The 20,828-nt window shown below is 43.0% G+C and overlaps 1 pseudogene; it reads left to right on the top strand.

Annotated features, from left to right (window-relative positions):
* The first annotated feature begins 16,772 nt into the window (after positions 1–16,772).
* On the top strand, positions 16,773–19,974 carry LOC120881966 (annotated as a pseudogene).
* The last annotated feature ends 854 nt before the right edge of the window (positions 19,975–20,828 follow it).

The following is a 20,828-nucleotide window of genomic DNA, read 5'->3' as shown; positions in this document are numbered from 1 at the left end:
TGAAACTTTGCTAAATTCACTTATTAGCTCTAGTAATTTTCTGATACTACCTTTAGGATTTTCTATGTACAGTATCATGTCACCTGCAAACAGTAAGAGCTTTACTTCTTCTTTTCCCATCTGGATTCCTTTTATTTCTTTTTCTTCTCTGATTGCTGTTGCTAGGACTTCCAAAACTATGTTGAATAATAGTGGCAAAAATGGACACCCTTGTCTTGTTCCTAATCTTAGGGGGAATGCTTTCAGTCTTTCACCATTAAGAATAATGTTTGCTGTAGCCTTATCATATATGGCCTTTAGTATGTTGAGGTAGGTTCTTCTAAGCCCATTTTTTGAAGATTTTAAATTATAAATGAGTGCTGAATTTTGTCAAAGGCTTTTTCTGCATCTATTGAGATGATCATATGGTTTTTATCTTTCAATTTGTTAATATGGTGTAACACATTGATTGATTTGCATATATTGAAGAATCCTTGCATCCCTGGAATAAACCCAACTTGATCATGGTGTATGAGCTTTTTGATGTGTTGCTGAATTCTGTTAGCTAAAATTTTGTTGAGGATTTTTGCATCTATGTTCATCAGTGATATTGCCCTGTAGTTTTCTTTTTGTGTGCTGTCTTTGTCTGGTTTTGGTATCACAGTGATGGTTGTCTTTTAGAATGAGTTTGGAAGTATTCCTTCCTCTGCCATTTTTGGAAAGAATTTTAGATGGATAGGGATTAGTTCTTCTCTAAATGTTTGACAGAATTCTCCTGTGAAGCCATCTGGTCCTGGACTTTTGTTTTGGGGGACATTTTTGATCACAGCTTCAATTTCAGTGCTTATAATTGGGTTGTTCATAATTTCAATTTCTTCCTTGTTCAGTCTTGAAAGATCAAACTTTTCTAAGAATCTGTCCAATTCTTCCAGGTTATCCATTTTATTGTCATATAGTTGGTCATAATAGTCTGTTATAATCCTTTGTATTTCTGCATTGTCTGTTGTAACTTCTCCTTTTTCATTTCTTTTTTTAAATAAATTTATTTATTTTAATTGAAGGTTAATTACTTTACATTATTGTGTTGGTTTTGCCATACATCAACATATATCCACCACAGGTATACACGTGTTCCCCATCCTGAACCCCCCTCCCACTTCCCTCCCCGTACCATCCCTCTGGGTCGTCCCAGTGCACCAGCCGCAAGCATCCAGTATCATGCATTGAACCTGGGCTGGCGACTCGTTTCATATATAACGTTATACGTTTCAATGCCATTCTCCCAAATCATCCCACCCTCTTCCACAGAGTCCAAAAGACTGTTCTATACTTCTGTGTCTCTTTTGCTGTCTCACATACAGGGTTATCATTACCATCTTTCTAAATTCCATACATATGTGTTAGTATACTGTATTGGTGTTTTTCTTTATGGCTTACTTCACTATTTCGTTTATTTGTTTCATCTCTCTTTTTTTCTTGATGAGTCTGGCTTAAGGTATGTCAATTTTGTTTATCTTCTCAAAGAACCAGATTTTAGTTTTATTAATCTTTGCTACAGTTTCTTTCATTTCTTTTTCAATTATTTCTACTCGGAACTTTATGATTTCTTTCCGTCTGCAGGGGGCGCTCCGCAGAAAGAGAGAGGCAGTGGAACTTCCCTCAGCAAAGCCGAGGGGTCCCGAGGAAAGGTGAGCCTGCTGTCCGCCAACCCAGCCTCTCGGCAAGTGAGAGACAATCAGACACGACAGGGGTTCCATCTAAGCAGTTCCATTTTATTGTTGTAAGCTCTTGGTTTATAAAGGCAAGCAGGGAGGGGTTTGCGAGGGACTTTCCATAGTTGCACCTATCACATTAAAGGTCAAATCGTCATATGCCATCATTATAACAGTCTATGGTGATCACACACTGTCCACGTGCACAGAAATCAAGAGAGCCAATCAAAAGTTTTGACAGACAACTTAGGCCGCACCCTCATCTCTTCCGCCAGGCGCCATCTTAGCTCTAAACCACAAAGCTAGCCCTTTTTTTTTAAGGTTTCCCATTTAGGGCCCCACATCTCCCCCTTTTTTATTTTATTTAAGCCCTCGAGACATTTATATTGATGTTTTGTAGAGCAAGGCATAAAGCTGTAGGTGGCCAACCTCCAGCCTCACCAGCCCCTCTCGTGGCTGTGCCTGTCTTAGGTTGCCCTCCTCTGAGGGTCTTACCCGTCATTGGCTATCCAGCCACCTCTTGGGGGCTAGGTGGAATCTCTCTAGATGATGGGCATCTAGAACTCTTTTTATTTATCTGTCTCGGTTAATCTCTTGAAGGGCTAAATTAATCTAGGGGTTTTGTGGGTGCCCAACGTGGGGCTCTTTTTCCATGACCTGGGCAAGCATAACTAGTTTTTGCTGTAAGCACCTATTGTGGGCTGTGAGATTTTTTTTACCTTTAACAAAAACAAGCAAATAGAAGGCATTTTAAACCAGGTAAATGGTGTATCCAGTCCCATAGGTCCATTGCTCCCTTTTTCACCTGTTAGGGTCTGATTTAACACTAGAAAAACTGTCAGACAAAAGCTGGGATATCTCACATCGCAGTCTATGTGCACCAAGACACTCAACGTCTCGATCGCTCTGGAGTGGAGATCAAGCTGTTGTTGGAGTCCCATTATGGCGGATCTCAGGTGTTCGAGCTGGTTTGAAATCCTTGAGCAGAGGCAGTGGATATGTTGTTTATAACCTTGATGGTCTGAGCTTGTTGAACTCCCAGCATGGATGCTGACCCTGTTGTAGCCTCATGGTTGATGGCCTTGTGTGTCGTTAAACCCAGATTTTAAAGATTCTAAAAACTGTTGCACAGCCATGGCAATGATGAAAGTCAGCAAGGAGAGGATAGGTAATCCGACGATCACCAGGAGCAGTGTCCACCAGGGTCGCCGCATCGATGATCTGAAAGGGAAAAAGATCATCTCAGGAACTCTTTGTTCTTGGGCTCAATATGTGAGTATCTCTTTAATCTGTGTCAGATTTTGAGATTTGACCTCTATCTTGTGGTGTAAATTTAAGATTTCTTGCTGGCACCCATATAGGGCTGGGGTCCCCAATGGGGAATATGCATCCGAATCCTCTACCCATTGTAAGGAGTGGATCGGGCCCCTTCCACTGGCCAGTGATGGGGTCTTTCCATCTCACTTGTATTTCAGGTTTTATTTCTTGGTTAGATCAATGTTTTTGAAAACATGGTATCAGTTCATTTTTTGAAAAATTTAAAATGTTTAGAGTAAAGAGTGCCATTCCAAGTTGCTGGTGAGGGCTTATTCCCCCTTTTTGTTTTTGTAATAAAGCCTTTAAATTTTGATGGTGGCACTCAATTATGGCTTGTCCCTGGAGGTTACGTGGGATTCCGGTGTTATGACGAATGTGTCATTGTTGGAAGAATTTTTGTAAGCTCTGGCTGATGAAGCAAGGGCCATTATCTGTTTTTATTTGATGGGGAAGGCCTAACATCACAAAACATTGTAAAAAATGGCTTTGAGCATGTTTTGCTTTTTCTCCTTTGTGGGCAGTAGCCCAACAGGCATGAGAGTAAGTGTCAATAGACACAAAAACATACTTAAGTTTGCCAAAAGGGGAATAATGGGTCACATCAGTTTGCCACAACACATTGGGTTTTAGCCCTCGAGGGTTTACTCCTGGGGGCTGTAAAGGCGGTACTTGTAAATAAGGAAGACAGGATTTACAAGTATGTGTAATTTTTTTTAATTCCCTAATAGGGATCTGTGGAAACCTTTTATGTAGCCCTCTCCAATTTATGTGAGTAAGATCGTGAAGATCATAGGCATTTTGTAAGTTACAAGCTTGGATTGTAAGGGAGGCCGCTCTATCAGCCAGGGAATTTCCCATTGTTTTTCTGATTTTGAATTGGGGGTACCCGTATCAGTGACATGCTCTTCGCTCCGTGAAAAGCAGAGCTTGAGGGCCAAAATGGTCAGACAGAACCCTAAGGGGGGCTCCTCACCGTATCGAACCTCTCGCTGCCTAGCAAGGGTTTGTACTCGATCCCAAGTGTCCCAAGAGAACAGATTGGCTGAAGCAACCCAGGGGGCCAACTGTCCAATGGTCCCCCAGACCTTAATGGCCTGAGTGTCAGAAATCTCAAGTCCCCTGCTTATGAGCATATATCTCAGTGCCTTGAGTGCAGGCTCATCAGATTTCCCAATGTTATTTCCCATGCTACTGAGAGAGAATAGAAAGAAAAGTCACTGAGGACGACCACCAAAAATCTTACCGGGAGTGGTGGCGGCCAGAAAGTTGGGCTTATGGTATGCTTTCGAAACTGTTTATGTGCCTGCATCGTTGCACAGAAGTTTTCTTGCTGGGGGCGGGCACCCTAGAGGTTTCTAGCCTGTTCCATGACCCCCTTATCCTGTCACAGGAATCTTCAAGTAGCAGGTGCCCTAATGGCCTTTAAGTGCCTGACCCGTGCCCACAGGGAAGATTCTAGGCCATGTTCTCAGTTAAGAAAGATTAAAGGGGAGTTTCACCCGGTTGGGCTCTAGTTACTGAGGCTTACCTGTTGTGGGGCCTTCAAAGTCCGCCAGAGAGTGGCCCTAGCCGGGACTCATCAATTGCCTCCACAACTGTTCGCCTGTTCACTGAAACTCCAGAAAAAGGAATTAAGGACAGATCAGAAAAGAAGAAAAGAAAGAAAATAAGTCAGGAGAATTTTTTCCACTTCCCTCAAAGCAGAGGGGGGAACCACCTTGAAATCCGGTTTACCTCGGGCAATACTCCTCTAAAGGGGAGCTCCGCGCTGCGACCAGCCTAGGGTCCTTCATCGCTCCTTCTTTCAGAGCCGCACGGTGACACTACCTCCGTCCGTCTGCTTCGTGCCCCACGTTGGGCGCCAGTTTCTGCGGGGGGCGCTCCACAGAAAGAGAGAGGCAGTGGAACTTCCCTCAGCAAAGCCGAGGGGTCCCGAGGAAAGGTGAGCCTGCTGTCCGCCAACCTAGCCTCTCGGCGAGCGAGAGACAATCAGACATGACAGGAGTTCCGTCTAAGCAGTTCCACTTTATTGTTGTAAGCTTTTGGTTTATAAAGGCAAGCAGGGAGGGGTTTGCGAGGGACTTTCCATAGTTGCACCAATCACATTAAAGGTCAAATCGTCATGTGCCATCATTATAACAGGAGTCTATGGTGATCACACACTGTCCATGTGCATGGAAATCAAGAGAGCCAATCAAAAGTTTTGACAGACAACTTAGGCCGCACCCTCATCTCTTCCGCCAGGCGCCATCTTAGCTTTAAACCGCAAAGCTAGCCCTTCTTTTTTAAGATTTCCCATTTAGGGCCCCACATCTGTCTACTAATTTTGGGATTTCTTTGTTCTTCTTTTTACAGTTGTTTTAGGTGTAAAGTTAGGTTGTCTAATCGAGGTTTTTCTTGTTTCTTGAGGTAGGATTGTATTGCTATAAACTTCCCTCTTAGAACTGCTTTTGCTGCATCCCATAGGTTTTTAGTTGTCGTGTTTTCATTGTCATTTGTTTCTAGAAATTTTTTATTTCCCTTTTGATTTCTTCAGTAACCTGTTGGTTATTTAGAAATGTGTTGTTTAATCTCCATGTGTTTGTGTTTCTTACAGTTTTTTTTTTCTTGTAATTGATATCTAGTCTCATAGCATTGTGTTCAGAGAAGATGCTTGATATGATTTCCATTTTCTTAAATTTACTGAAGTTTGATTTGTGACCCAAGATGTGGTCTATCCTGGAGAATGTTCCATGTGCACCTGAGAAGAAGGTGTATTCTTCTGCATTTGGATGGAATGTCCTAAAGATATCAATGAGATCCATATCATCTAATGTATCACTTAAGACTTGTGTTTCCTTATTAATTTTCTGTTTTGATGATCTGTCCATTGGTGTGACTGGGGTGTTAAAGTCTCCTACTATTATTGTCTTACTGTCAATTTCTTTTATGTCTCTTAGTGTTAGTTTTATGTATTGAGGTGCTCCTATGTTGGGTGCATGCTGCTGCTGCTGCTAAGTCGCTTCAGTCATGTCCGACTCTGTACGACCCCATAGACAGCAACCCACCAGGCTCCTCTGTCCCTGGGATTCCCCAGGCAAGAATACTGGAGTGGGTTGCCATTTCCTTCTCCAATGCATGAAAGTGAAAAGTGAAAGTGAAGTCGCTCACCCCTGTCCGACTCTTAGTGACCGCATGGACTGCAGCCCACCAGGCTCCTCCATCCATGGGATTTTCCAGGCAAGAGTACTGGAGTGGGTTGCCAATGCCTTCTCCGATGCATACATATTTGCAATTGTTATGTCTTCCTCTTGGATTGATCCCTTGATCACTATGTAGTGTCCTTCCTTATCTCTTGTAATATTCTTTAAGGTCTATTTTGTCTGATATGAGGATTGCTACTCCAGCTTTCTTTTGCTTCCCGTTTGTGTGGAATATATTTTTCCAACCTCTCACATTCAGTCTATATGTGTCTTTAGGTCTGAAGTGGGTTTCTTGTAGACAGCATATATATGGGTCTTGTTTCTGTATCCACTCATCCAGTCTGTGTCTTTTGGTTGGAGCATTTAATCCATTTACATTTAAAGTAATTATTGATATATATGTTCCTATTGCCATTTTCTAATTGTTTGGGTTTGATTTTGTAGATCGTTTTTCTCCTCTTATACTCCTTGACTATATAAGTCCCTTTAACATTTGTTGTAAAGCTGGTTTAGTAGTACTGAATTCTCTTAACTTTTGCTTGTCTGAAAAGCTTTTAATTTCTCCATCAGTTTTTGAATGAGATCCTTGCTGGGTACAGTAATCTTGGTTGTATATTTTTCCCTTTCAGTACTTTAAATATATCCTGACATTCCCTTCTGGCCTGCAGAGTTTTTGTTGAAAGATCAGCTGTAAAGCATATGGGGTTTCCTTGTATGTTACTTGTTGCTTCTCCCTTGCTGCTTTTAATATTCTTTCTTTGTGTTTAGTCTTTGGTAGTTTGATTAGTATGTGTCTTGGCCTGTTTCTCCTTGGGTTTATCCTGTATGGGACTCTGTGCCTCATGGACTTGATTGACTATTTCCTTTTCTACTTGAGGAAATGTTCAACTATAATCTCTTCAAAAATTTTCTCAAACCCTTTCTTTTTCTCTTCTTCTTCTGGGATCCCTATAATTCAAATGTTGATGCATTTGATATTTTCTCAGAGGTCTCTGAGACTATCCTCAGTTCTTTTCATTCTTTTTACTTTATTCTGCTCTTCAGAAGTTATTTCCACCACCAAGTTTTTTATTTTCCAGCTTACTGATTTATTCTTCTGCTTCAGATATTCTGCTATTGATTCCTTCTAGAGTATTTTTAATTTCAGTAATTGTGTTGTTTGTCTCTGTATGTTTATTCTTTAATTCTTCTAGGTCTTTGTTAATTGATTCTTGCATTTTCTCTATTCTATTTTCAAGGTTTTTGAACATCTTTCCTATCATTATTCTGAATTCTTTTTCAGGTAGTTTGCCTATTTCCTCTTCATTTGTTTGGACTTCTGTGTTTCTAGTTTGTTCCTTCATTTGTGTAGTATTTCTCTGCCTTTTCAATTTTTTTTTTTTTTTGGCTTATTGTGTTTGAGGTCTCCTTTTCCCAGGATTCAAAGAAAGTTGAATTATTTCCTTGAAGAAGGTTGAATTCTTTCTTCCTTTTGGTTTCTGCCCTCCTAAGGTTGACCCAGTGGTTTGTATAAGCTTTGTATAAGGTGAGATTTGTACTGCGTTTTTGTTTGTTTTTTATCTCATGGGCAAGGCTCAATGAGGTGGTAATCCTGTCTGCTGATGATTAAGTTTGTGTTTTTGTTTTGTTTGTTGTTTAGATGAGGCGTCCTGCACAGGGTGCTACTGGTAGTTGGGTGATGCTGTGTCCTGTATTCAAGCGGTTTCTTTTGTGTGATTTCTCACTATTTCATACTCCTTAGGGTTAGTTCCAGATGGTCAACACTGAAATCAGATTGATTATATTCTATGCAGCCAAAGATAGAGAAGCTCTATACAGTCAACAAAAACAAGACCAGGAGCTGACTGTGGCTCAGATCATGAACTCCTTATTGCCAAATTCAGACTTAAATTGAAGAAAGTATGGAAACCACTAGACCATTCAGGTATGACCTAAATCAAATCCCTTATGATTATACAGTGGAAGTGAGAAATAGATTTAAAGGCCTAGATATGATAGATAGAGTGCGTGACGAACTATGGAATGAGGTTCATGACATTGTACAGGAGACAGGGATCAAGACCATCCCCAAGAAAAAGAAATGCAAAAAGGCAAAATGGCTGTCTGAGGAGGCCTTACAAATAAATAGCTGTGAAAAGATGGGAAGTGAAAAGCAAAGGAGAAAAGGAAAGATATACCCATTTGAATGCAGAGTTCCAAAGAATAGCAAGGAGAGATAAGAAAAGCTTCCTCAGCAATCAATGCAAAGAAATAGAGGAAAAGAACAGAATGGGAAAAACTAGAGATCTCTTCAAGAAAATTAGAGATACAAGGGAACATTACATGCAAAGATGGGCTCAATAAAGGACAGAAATGGTATGGACCTAACAGAAGCAGAAGATATTAAGAAGAGGTGGCAAGAATACACAGAAGAACTATACAAAAATTATCTTCACAACCCAGATAATCAAAATGGTGTTATCACTCATCTGGAGCCAGGCATCCTGGAATGTGGGCCTTAGAAATCATCACTACGAACAAAGCTAGTGGAGGTGATGGAATTCCAGTGGAGCTGTTTCAAATCCTGAAAGATGATGCTGTGAAAGTGCTGCACTCAATATGCCAGCAAATTTGGAAGACTCAGCGGTGGCCACAGGACTGGAAATGGTCAGTTTTCATTCCAATCCCAAAGAAAGGCAATGCCAAAAAATGCTCAAACTACCGCACAATTGCACTCATCTCACATGCTAGTAAAGTAATGCTCAAAATTCTCCAAGCCAGGCTTCAGCAATATGTGAACTGTGAACTTCCAGATGTTCAAGCTGGATTTAGAAAAGGCAGAGTAACCAGAGATCAAATTGCCAACATCCACTGGATCATGGAAAAAGCAAGAGAGTTCCAGAAAATTATCTATTTCTGCTTTATTGACTATGCCAAAGCCTTTGACTGTGTGGATCACAATAAACTGTGGAAAATTCTGAGAGAGATGGGAATCTCAGACCACCTGACCTGCCTCTTGAGAAATCTGTATGCAGGTCAGGAAGCAGCAGTTAGAACTGGACATGGAACAACAGACTGATTCCAAATAGGAAAAGGAGTAACTCAAGGCTGTATATTGTCACCCTGCTTATTTAACTTATATGCAGAGTACATCATGAGAAATGCTGGGCTGGAAGAAGCATAAGCTGGAATCAAGACTGCTGGGAGAAATATCAATAACCTCAGATATGCAGATGACACCACCCTTATGGCAGAAAGTGAAGAGGAGCTAAAAAGCCTCTTGATGAAAGTGAAAGAGGAGAATGAAAAAGTTGGCTTAAAGCTCAACATTCAGAAAACGAAGATTGTGGCATCTGTTCCCATCACTTTATGGCAGATACATGGGGTAACAGTGGAAACAGTGGCTGACTTTATTTTTGGGGGCTCCCAATTCACTGCAGATGGTGATTGCAGCCATGAAATTAAAAGACCCTTACTCCTTGGAAGGAAAGTTATGACCAACCTAGATAGCATATTGAAAAGCAGAGACATTACTTTGCCAACAAAGGTCCATCTAGTCAAGGCTATGGTTTTTCCAGTGGTCATGTATGGATGTGAGAGTTGGACTGTGAAGAAGGCTGAGCACCGAAGAATTGATGCTTTTGAACTGTGGTGTTGGAGATGACTCTTGAGAGTCCCTTGGACTGCAAGGAGATCCAACCAGTCCATTCTAAAGGAGATCAGCCCTGGGATTTCTTTGGAAGGAATGATGCTAAAGCTGAAACTCCAGTACTTTGGCCACATCATGCAAAGAGTTGACTCATTGGAAAAGACTCTGATGCTGGGAGGGATTGGGGGCAGGAGGAGAAGGGGACGACAGAGGATGAGATGGCTGGATGACATCACTGACTCGATGGATGTGAGTCTCAGTGAACTCCGGGAGTTGGTGATGGACAGGGAGGCCTGGCATGCTGCGATTCATGGGGTCGCAAAAAGTCAGACACAACTGAGCAACTGAACTCACTGAACTCACTGAAGGTTAGTTCTCTGGTAGTCTAGGGTCTTGGAGTCAGTGCTCCCACTCCAAAGGCTAAGGGCTTGATCTCTGGTTAGGAACAAAAATTCCACAAGTGGTTTGTTATGGCATTAAGTAAAATTAAAACAAATTCCCAAAAATGAGAAACCAAAGATGAACCCCAGACAAATGGCAGTTACAAAAGAAGGCAAATAATAATTAAAATAATGGAATATACATATACACCCATAAGAAAAGTCAAAACAGTTCAACAAAAATAAGCACAGTAGATTGACCCAGCATACAAAGGAAATCAAAAGTTATATTTACCAGTTAAGAACAAAACTAACTAAAGCACAAATTGGAAGACAAACCTAAAGCAAGGCGCCAAGTGAGGAATAAAGCAATAAAAACAAAACTAACAAATATTTTGAGAGGAAAGAAAGGAAAGAATAGATATGCAAAGTTAAATAGAGATAGATGAAGATTTATATACATTGAAGATTAACTGCAAGGGGAAAAGAACAGTAGGAAAAGGAAACAAAGGAATAAATGTAGAAAAACTAATAATAGGTTTTCAAAATTAAATTAAAAAAAAAAGAAAAAATAGGAAAACTCCACAGAATTGCAAAAGCCCAGGGTAGAGGCAGAGATTTAAAACAACAATGAAAAAATGTGATTTAGGATAAAAATAGCTCAAAGGCTTAATTAGATTTCATAGTGCCAATAAAATCAACAACTATAACCGAGGTGGGGAAAAGGGGGGAAAAAAGAAAAAACATCCGGAAGAATCTACAGAACAAGTCAAAACATAAGAACAATAAATGTTTTCCTTGAGTCACTGCTGTCAGAGTCCTTTCCCTCACTGGGAGTCACAGTCCACCTCACCTCCCTAGGATGCCCTCCAACACTGTGCTGATCTCTGGACCTGCTACAGAGGCAGCTCAGATTCTTATCTGGTCCTACTCCTGTGTGTTCATCCCTCCAATGTCCACAGCTATATCAGAACTAGTGCGTTTTCATTTGTGGGAGCTCTCAGTGTCTATATATCCCATAGACACAGAGTCTGCCTAGTTGATCATGTGGCTTTAATCTACAGCTTGTTCAGCTGGTGGGAAGGTTTTGGATCTTTTTCCTTAGTGACACTGCCCCTGGGTTTCATTTGTGGTTTTATTTCCACCTCTGCATGTGGGTCATTCACTGAGGTTTGCTCCTGAGGCTGCCTTGGAGGATTTGGATTGGTCCTGTGAGGGCTAGGTGTGAAGGTGGTGCAGCTGCTTGGGTCACAGGGGTTCTGGCAGCACCAGGTACTCAGGGGAGTTGGTGGCTAGGGCAGCAGGAAATATAGTGCTCTAGAACGGTATGGAAACCAGGATTGGCCAATATGCTCCAGTATTCTTGCCTGGAGATTCCCCCTGACAAACAAGCCTGGCAGGCCACAGCCTTCAGGGTCTGAAAGAGTTGGACACGCCTGAAGTGACCCTATAGACACAGACACAAGCCCCAGTGAGAGTTGAGTATGAAGGTGGGGTGCAGCTGCTTGGCTTGCAGGGACCCTGGCAGCACCAAATGTGCAGGGATATGGACTGCCTCTGCCACAGGAGTTATGGCCCTATCAGAGTCTTTTATTGAGCCTCTTGTAGCAGGCAATCAGAAGGCCTCTTTGACCAGTCTTTCTCTGTAGCTCTGCCCATTCAGGTACTTAGAAGGCTCCCTTTCCTGGGATCCTTCTCTGTTGTTCACCATGTCAGGCACATAGAGGTGGCCCCCTGGCTGGGGTCCTACTCTGTAGATCGGCAGGTCAGGCACTTAAAAGGGCACCCTGGGTGGGGTCCTACTCTGTAGGACTTAGTATGTCAGGCGTTTGATGGGCCAGCCTCTCTATTGTTCAGCTGCGGATGCTGGCGTGTGGGGCGAGAGAGGCTCTGGTGATATCTCCACCCCCTATGCATGACTCAGCAATATTGCCTTGCTTCCATGGCTGCCTGGCTTTCCTCCACTGACATTTTCCACCACGATCTCCTTCCTTACATCCCCTCAATCCATCTCTCCACAGTCAACGGCAGTCCTCACCCTGGGATTGCTCCACAATTCCAACTCCCAGCTGCTGTGCCTTCCAGGGGACCAGCATTTCTATCCGGGGTATTTATGACTTCATCAAGGACTGTCTGATTCTCATTCCATTTAGGCTGCCACAGATCAGCTGTTTCACTCTCAGCCTTAAATGTTTCTCCTCTGACTCAGACAATTGCCCCAATGTGGGGCTCGGACCCTTGCTTCAGTTCCCCCACCTGCCGAGGGCAGGTCCAGTCCTACTGACACTCCTGTTTTTTCCCCCTAGTTCCTTCATCCTACCAAGTTTTGCATGGTGGTGTATATTATTTTCCCTTGGCCACGTACTCCTGTCCTCCCTCAGCTGGTGTTCTGTATGCACTTCTGTGTCTGAAGGTGTATTCCTGATGTATCCATGGAGAGAGATGTACTTCACATCCACCTACTCCTCCACCATCTTGTTCTCCCCTCAACATCCTTGCCTTCTTAATCTTAGAGGAAAACCTTTCAGCTTTTCACCACTGAGTATGATGTTAGCTGTGGGTTTGTCATATTTGACCTTTATGATATTATGTATCTTCTGTACCCACTTTCTTTAGAGATTTTATTATAGACGAATGTTCAGTTTTTTTACCATGTTGTGCAGCTTGCAGGATCTTAGTTCCCAGACCAGAGATTGAACCCATGGCCATGACAGTGAAAGCACTGAGTCCTAACTGGTCTGCTAGGGAAGTCCCTGATGTTCAATTTTGTGAAAAGCTTTTTCTGCACTTAGAGAGATGATCATATGGTTTTGTTTATTTTGGTTAATGTGGTGTATCATGTTGACTGATTTGTGGATTTTGAACCATTCTTGCATTCCTGAGATAAATTTCATTTGATTGTGGTATATAATCCATTTAATGTATTATTGAACTTGATTTGCTAATATTTTGTTGAGGATTCTTGTGTCTATATTTATCAGAGATATTAGCCTATAATGTTTTTGTGTGTGGTGTCTTTGTCTAGTTTTGATATCAGGATAATACTGGCCTCAAAAAATGAGTTTGGAACCTTTCCTTCCTCCTCAATTTTTGAGAATACTTTGAGAAAGATAGGTATTGACTCTTCCTTAAATGTTTGATAGAATTCACCTGTGAAGTCATTTGAACTTTTGTTTTTTGACAGTTCTTAGATTACTGATTTAGTTTTATTAATAGTAATCAATCTATTCAGATTATCTATTTCTTCATGATTCATTCTTGGAATCACTGTATGTTTCTAGGAATCTATCCATTCTTCTAGACTGTCTAATTTGTGGCATATAATTTTTTATAATATTCTCATGATTCTTTGTATTTTTGTGGTGGTTGTAGTGACTTCTACTCATTCAGTTGTAATTTTATTTATTTGTGCTCTCTCTTTCTTATCTGGCTAAACATTTGTTAGCCATTTGTTAGTCAATTTTGTTAGTTTTTTCAAAGAACCAACTCTTAGTTTTATTGATCTTTTCTAATTTTTTTAGTCTCTAGTTCATTTATTTCAAATCTGAGCTTTATTATTTCCCTCCTTCCACTAACTTTGGATTTTGTTTTTTCTTCTTTTTCTAGTTTCTGTGCATGTATATTTAGATTAAGATTTTTCTTGTTTCTTGATATAATCCTTTTACTATAAACTTATCTTTTAGAATTGCTTTTGCTACATCCCATGGATTTTGGACAGAAGTGTCTTCATTTTCAATTTTCTAAAGTGCTTTTTTCCACTTTGATTTCTTCATTAACCTATTGATTGTTTAGTAGCATGTTGTGTAGTCTACACATGTTTGTGTTTCTTTTCTTGTAATTGACATCTAGTCTCATAGCATTGTGGTCAGGGAAAATGCTTAGTATGATTTCAATCTTCTTAAATTTAAGCTTCTTTGTGGCCTAACATGTCCTCTTAGTGTTATTTTTACAGTCATTTTTCTTTATTATTTTCTATTCATTGTAGGTTTTTGGTTTGTGGTTCCCAAGAGATTCATATATATTATCTTGTAGTCATCTATTTTAAGCTGATAGCCACTTAAATTTGAAGGCATTCAAAAAATACTCTATTTTTATCCCCCAACCTACATTTTATGTTTTTGATAATATCTTTTGTCAATACATCTTTTGATTTTGTGTCTCCCTTAACTAGTTATTTTAGTCATGGTTGACTGTACTATGTTTTTTAACCGATATACTAGCTTTTTAATTGCCTTTATCAATGAAATATTTTCTTTCATGTATTTTATTTTAGTAATGGCCTTTTTTTAACTTAAAAATGTACTTTAAATTTTCTTAAAAGGCCAGTTTAGTGGTGATGAACTCCTCTAGTTTTGAATATCTGAGAAACTGTTTATCTGTCCTTCAATTCTGAATGATTACTGCACTGAATTGATTATTCTAGGTTGTAGGTTTTTTCCTTTCAGTAGTTTAAGTATATCCTGCCACTGCACTATGGCCTGTAAATTTGTAAAGTTTCTGCTGAAAATTTTGCTGATAGTTTCATTGGGTTTCTTTTCTATGTGATTAGTTGTGTTTTTTTTTTCTTTTGCTGCCTTTAAGATTATCTCTTTAACTTCTGCCATTTGAATTGTGATGACTTGGTGTGGATCTCTTTGGGTTCATCTTTTTGGGACTCTCTGTGCATCCTGTACCTGGATGTCTATTTCCTTCCCCAGGTTAGGGAAGTTTTCAGCCATTATTTCTTCAAATAAGTCTTCCATCCCTTCCTGTGTCACCTCTCCTTCTGGGACCCATATAATGTGAATCTTAGAACACTCGATGTTGTCCCAGAGGTCCCTTAAACTATCCTCACTTTAAAAAATTCTTTTTTTTTTTTCCTGTTAAGATTGAGTGATTTCCACTATTCTGTCTTCCTGATTACTTATCCATTCTTCTGTATCATGTAATCTGTTGTTGATTACCTCTAGAATATATTTTATTTCAGTCATTATATTCTTCAGTTCTGGTTTGTTCTTCCCTATATTTTTAAAATCTTTGTTGAAGTTCTCACTGAGTTCCTCCACTCTGCTGAGTTCAGTGAGTATCTTCATGATTGTTTCTTGAACTCTTTATTATGTAAATTATTTATCTCCATTTCATTGGGGTTTTATTTTTCTGGGCTTTTATTTTGTTCCTCCCTTTGGAACATATTCCTAACTCCTCATTTTGTGTGCTTTTGGTCTTTGCTTCTATGAATAGGTGAAGGAGGGCCTTGTGTGGGAGCATCCCCTGTCTAGACTGCTTGCACCTGGAAGCTTTGGCAGATTAGTAAAACTGGAGTAGGCATGAGCCAAAGGAAGTCCCTGGGGAGTGCTGAACTGAGGCAACCTTGGCAGAGTAGCTTGAGCTGAAGAGGGTTGGACTGGTGGTGATTCCCAGAGAGTGATGTTCCTGAGACCACCTTGATGCGAAGGCTGGAGCTGGAACAGGCCTGGGCCAGGGTAATTCCTTGTGGGGTGTGCCACATTGGGGCCACTTTGGCAAAACAGCCAGGGCTAGGGTGGGCTTGGACTGAATGCAGTCTCAGGAAGTGTTGTAACAAGGCCTCCACGGTGGAACAGCTGGAGCTGGATTAGGCACAATCCTGGGAGTGGCTAGGGGCGACTTCACCTGAGACTGCCCTTGGTGAAATGGCTAGAGCTGGAGTGGGCATGGGCCTGAGGGAATGCCTGGGGCGTTCACCGATAACTCCAACCCTGGTGAGACCTCCAATTTCCTGCCCATTAACCCAAAGCTCTAGGGTTAGTGAGTAGATTTCCTTTATTTATAGTCTAGATGACTTTTAAATTGATGTTTTTTTCACTGTGTCTCAAGGTGGGTGAGTCTGTGCTCTGACTCCTCAGCAATATCCCTCCCTATCTCCACATCAGGGGTGAGTCCTTGCAGATTCCATGTTCCCATCTCTTCTGCCCATTTCTATGTTATGCTTCTCTTTGCAGTAGCAGTTCAATCAGCCAATTAGTTGTTCTTTAGCAGGAATTGCTCTATATATGAGGAGGCAAGCTCAGGGTCTTCCTATGCTGTTATTTTTGACCCCTCTTTCAAAAGTTTTGCACTTTTTTGTTAAACTGATCTTAAATATGTGGAAAGGCAGTGGCCGAGTGGGCAGGCTCTGGGGGGTGGCCAGGGTCACTCCAGGCCACCGAGGCCACCCGCCTTGGTCACATGAGGGGTGGGTATGCCTGTAGAGGGCCACGTCGGGCTCGCCTCTGGGTGCGCCTGCGACCTATTCACAGTGCTCAGCACCTGTGCTCTGTGTGGCAGGTCTACCCGGAGCCCTGGAGCAAGGGCGAGTGCCTGAGAAACATTCATGAGTTCCTGCAAGGCTGCTGGGTGTCCCTGCAGCTGGAGACATCTGATGCAAATGATTTGTATCAGGGGCAGAATTTCAACAAGGCCCTCAGCTCCTTAGTGACGCTGAATAAAGTAACAGCAGACATAGGCCTGGGGAGCGACTTCATGTGCGCCTGGCCCTCCTCCCAGCAGACCAAGTCTTCTGACTCCCTGGGACCGCAGCCTTCACAGTAGGACTTCACAGTTGTTCCAGGGCTAGTACCACAGTTTGGACATGAGCGATAATAGCAACAATCAGCGGGTCGTCAGAGCCAAGTTTAACTTCCAGCAGACGAATGAAGACAAGCTGTCCTTCACAAAAGGAGATATCATCCACGTGACGTGGGTGGAGGAGGGGGGCTGGTGGGAGGGCACACACAACAGCAGGACTGGCTGGTTCTCCAGCAACTACTTGCCTGGAATCTTGAAGAGCCCTCCCAAAGGATTTGATACAACTGTCATTAACAAAAGCTGTTACAATGTGGTGCTACAGAATATTTTGGAAACAGAAAATGAATATTCTAAAGAACTTCAAACTGCTTTCAATCTACCTATGGCCCCTGCAGACCAGTGAGAAGTTAAGTTCAGCAAACACTTCATGTTTAATGGGAAATCTGCAGAAATATGTTTTTTTTTCCAGCAAATGCTTGTACAGTCTTTAGAAGGATGCACCAAGATGCCAGAGACCCAACAGAGGGTCAGGGCCTGCTTCCTCAGCCTGATGCCACAAAGACCCTGTACCTGGCGTACTGTGCCAACCACCATCCATGGTCAGCATTCTCATGGAGCACAGTGAGGAGCTGGGAGAGTTCATAGAGATGAAGGGTGCCAGCATGCCAGGGTCCAGCCCCGGTGGATCCAGGGAATTTGAAGCAGGGATGGAGTCGGTGAGGAGAGACTTATTTATTAGAGATATAAAGAGAGATTAGGAAAGAATAGTGTAGTAGGAAAATTAGTGGAGAAAAGAGGCTGAATAACTTGGTTTATGCGGAGAACCAATAAAACTCCGAGACAAGGGGTTTGCACCATCTATGTAGGCCACCAGCACCCGCTTGAATAGCAGAGGGTACCCCGCCTTGGGCTCCCTCTCGCGTGGGTCTTAGAAGCCAGGACAAATAAGTAGATACGGTGAGCCTCCACGCTCCAGATAGGAATTCAGCCAGAAAAGGGAGAAAAGAACGACATGGGGGAGCCAAGCATCAGTGCCAGACCCACAACTTTATTTTCAAAAGCAGCTTATATACCCCAAGTTGTACATAAAGAAATAATGGAATATGCAGAGTTATGCAGGGGCAGCAGTCTTGACCCTTATTGAGACCAGGCTTTCTTTTTGCATACCTTCCCGTATACAAAAGGTCTCAGGTGGTTTTACATCATCTTTTGGCCAGGGGGCCTGTTAACATTTTTATGGCTCTTTTCCTAGATAAATGTCTATCAACCAGAAAACTCATTTTCCCTTGAAGTGTTTTTTCTTTAATCTGCATCACCCTCAAAGTACTAAATAAAGTTACTTTCCTGTAGAACAAAGGTGCAGTGGGTTATACCAAAGAAAGTACTTAACTCAAAGATCTAATGTTGCTAATACCAGGGCTACTACCTGTTTTTTCTATATACCAACTATATCTACAAATAAAAGATATGAAAACTTGGCAGCAAGTATTGGCTCAACAAATGAAACCCTTAATCAGTCCTATTCTAATGATTTTGACTCCTTGGAAGCCCCTACATTCCTAGGATGTTTTAAGCTTCCTATGCCTCTTGCGGTTGGGAGGCCACAAACAATCACATGCGCAGCTGTAAGAGTCTGGCAGCCAGGCTAGAAAGCTATCAGAGGGGTTTTTGGATTGAAACACTCTTATTATGCCCAGGAGACTTATTATCTAAAAGCTCTAAATTTTTTCCAGAAAAATGTGCTGGGGGGGACAGGCCCCCTGTAATGTCAGAAGAGTAGGTAGAAAGCATAATATAGTAAAGCAGACAGATTTTGGTTCTGGGGGTAGATGCTCGAGAAAATCCAGGGGGGACCCCTGAGGCCTGATCCCACCTTTGCGTTTTGTCAGGCCCCCTTCCTCATGACCTTTCCCATGGGCAGGATTCCCCATGGTGGCTCCCGGCACCAGCAGCCCGGGGATTCTCATGCTGACCACTGGCAGCACTGTCCACATGTGCCTGGACAAGTACCCTGTGCTGCTCAAGGAGCTGGAGAGACACATGGAGGATTATCACCCAGACAGACAAGATATTCAGAAATCCATGACCGCCTTCAAAAAACCATTCAGTGCAGTGTCAGGAGGTGTGGAAGAGGAAGGAGTTGGAGCTGCAGATCCTGACAGGGGCCATCCGGAGCTGGGAGGGCAACAACATCAAGACCCTGGGCAGCATTGTTTACATGTCCCAGGTCCTGATCCAGTGTGCCGGCAGTGAGGAAAAGAATGAAAGCTATCTTCTACTCTTTCCAAATATTTTGCTAATGTTGTCTGTCAGTCCTAGGATGAGTGGTTTTATATATCAAGGAAAGCTACCAATGACAGAAATGACAATCACAAAGCTTGAGGACAGTGAAAATCATGAAATGCGTTTGAAATATCAGAGAGCATGATCGAGTGGATCTTGGTGTCCTGCAACAACCAGCAGGACCTCCACGAGTGAGTGGACCAGCTGCAGAAGCAGACCAAGGTCACCCTGGCGGGAAACCCCACCATCAAGCCTCACTCTGTGCTGTCTCACACCCTTGCTTCCCACTCCATCACCCGGTCCAGCAAGCGTGGGGACAGCAAGCCTGTGCTGCTGACGCCTGCCTACCACATGCTGCCCCACCCCTCCCACCACCACACTCCACACACCACCATCAATCAACAGGGGGCCCCTAGAGCCTCCAAAGACCCCCAAGCCCTGGAGCCTGACCTGCTTGTGACCCGCACCCCCACCTGCAGCCCTTGGCTGCCCTCTGCTACAAAGAGGACCTGAGTAAGAGTCCCAAGATCATGAAGAAGCTGCTCCCCAAGTGCAGGCCAGAGCAGAAGCCTTCAGACAAGGAGTTCACACTGAGGAAAAACACAGTTGCCCTGGAGGAGGATGCCCAGATCCTGAAGGTCATCAAGGCTTACTGCACCAGCGCCAAGACATGGCAGACATTCAACTCAAGTTCATGCAAAGAATCTGCTCCACAAGTTTTGCTTCCAGAAGAAGAGAAAATTATAGTTGAAGAAACTAAAAGTAATGGTCAGACAGTGACAGAAGAAAAGATTCTCACTGACACCGTGTACACGCTAGAAGATGAAGTCCAGGAGTTACAATAGGACAAGAAGAAGATGAAGAAGTCCCTGGAGGAGAAGCAGAGAGCCTGCAAAGACCTGGAGAAACTGATGAGGAAGGTTCTCAAGAACCTGAATGACCCTGCTTGAGATGAGATGAACCTCTGAAGGGTGTCCTGGTGCTTCATCAAGACCGGTTATGAGACTGAGCTGGAGCCCCGCGACCCCAGCCCATGACACTCAGGGCTGCAGGGAGGGTCTGCACAGCAGCTGCTTTCTGCGCATGGAGACGTGCAGCCTGGGGTGGCTGTGAGGTACAGGTGCTAAGGCCAGACTGCATGTCTCCCCCTCCACATCCAGTACCTAGTTTTGCAGTAAGTGCAGTGACGGCATCTGGACTTGCAGGCTCTGAGTGAACATGTGTAAATATTATGTATACGTTCCCTGTAAATGCCCCATTCTGAATGCATACGATGGTAGTTCTGTCTAGACTGACTCCTGGGCTGCAGTCCCCTTCCACTAACCTCTCTGGTCCTGCGCCCTGGGTCTCTTGCTCACCATTCGTGGGGACCAGAGGCTGAAGACACACAAGTGTTTATGAGGGTGCCTGCTCTGCTCCCCCCACCCCCACCTCACCCCCCGCAGTACTCCAGAAACACTTCCCACAATGTCTACCTGCAGCTTACCTGGTTAGACCTGCAGAGGCCCCGTCTTTCCATCCCAGTCTCCTGGTAGACCAGGGTTACAGTTGCCATGTGCCTCACTTAGGCTGAACCCAGGGGTCTGGGCCTCAGCCCTGAACACGAGGAACCACGTCTGCTGCCACTGGGTCCCATGACAGGTATGTGCATGTCTACCTCATGTGAGCACATGTGTGGCGGAGGGTGCCTGGTGTGGGGGCTGGTCTGGTAACTTGGCCAGGTGCACTGTCCTGTCCTCCCAGAAGGAGAGAGCTCACTGGAGCTTGTAAATAAAGTGTGTTATTTATTGCACATTGCTGCAGCCTGTGAGGACGTGCTGCC

Source organism: Oryx dammah, unplaced genomic scaffold (assembly GCF_014754425.2).
Source record: "Oryx dammah isolate SB20612 unplaced genomic scaffold, SCBI_Odam_1.1 HiC_scaffold_23, whole genome shotgun sequence".
NCBI lineage: Eukaryota > Metazoa > Chordata > Mammalia > Artiodactyla > Bovidae > Oryx > Oryx dammah.
The sequence above is the reverse complement of the archived record's forward strand: the minus strand, read 5'-3'. Positions and strand labels throughout refer to the sequence as shown.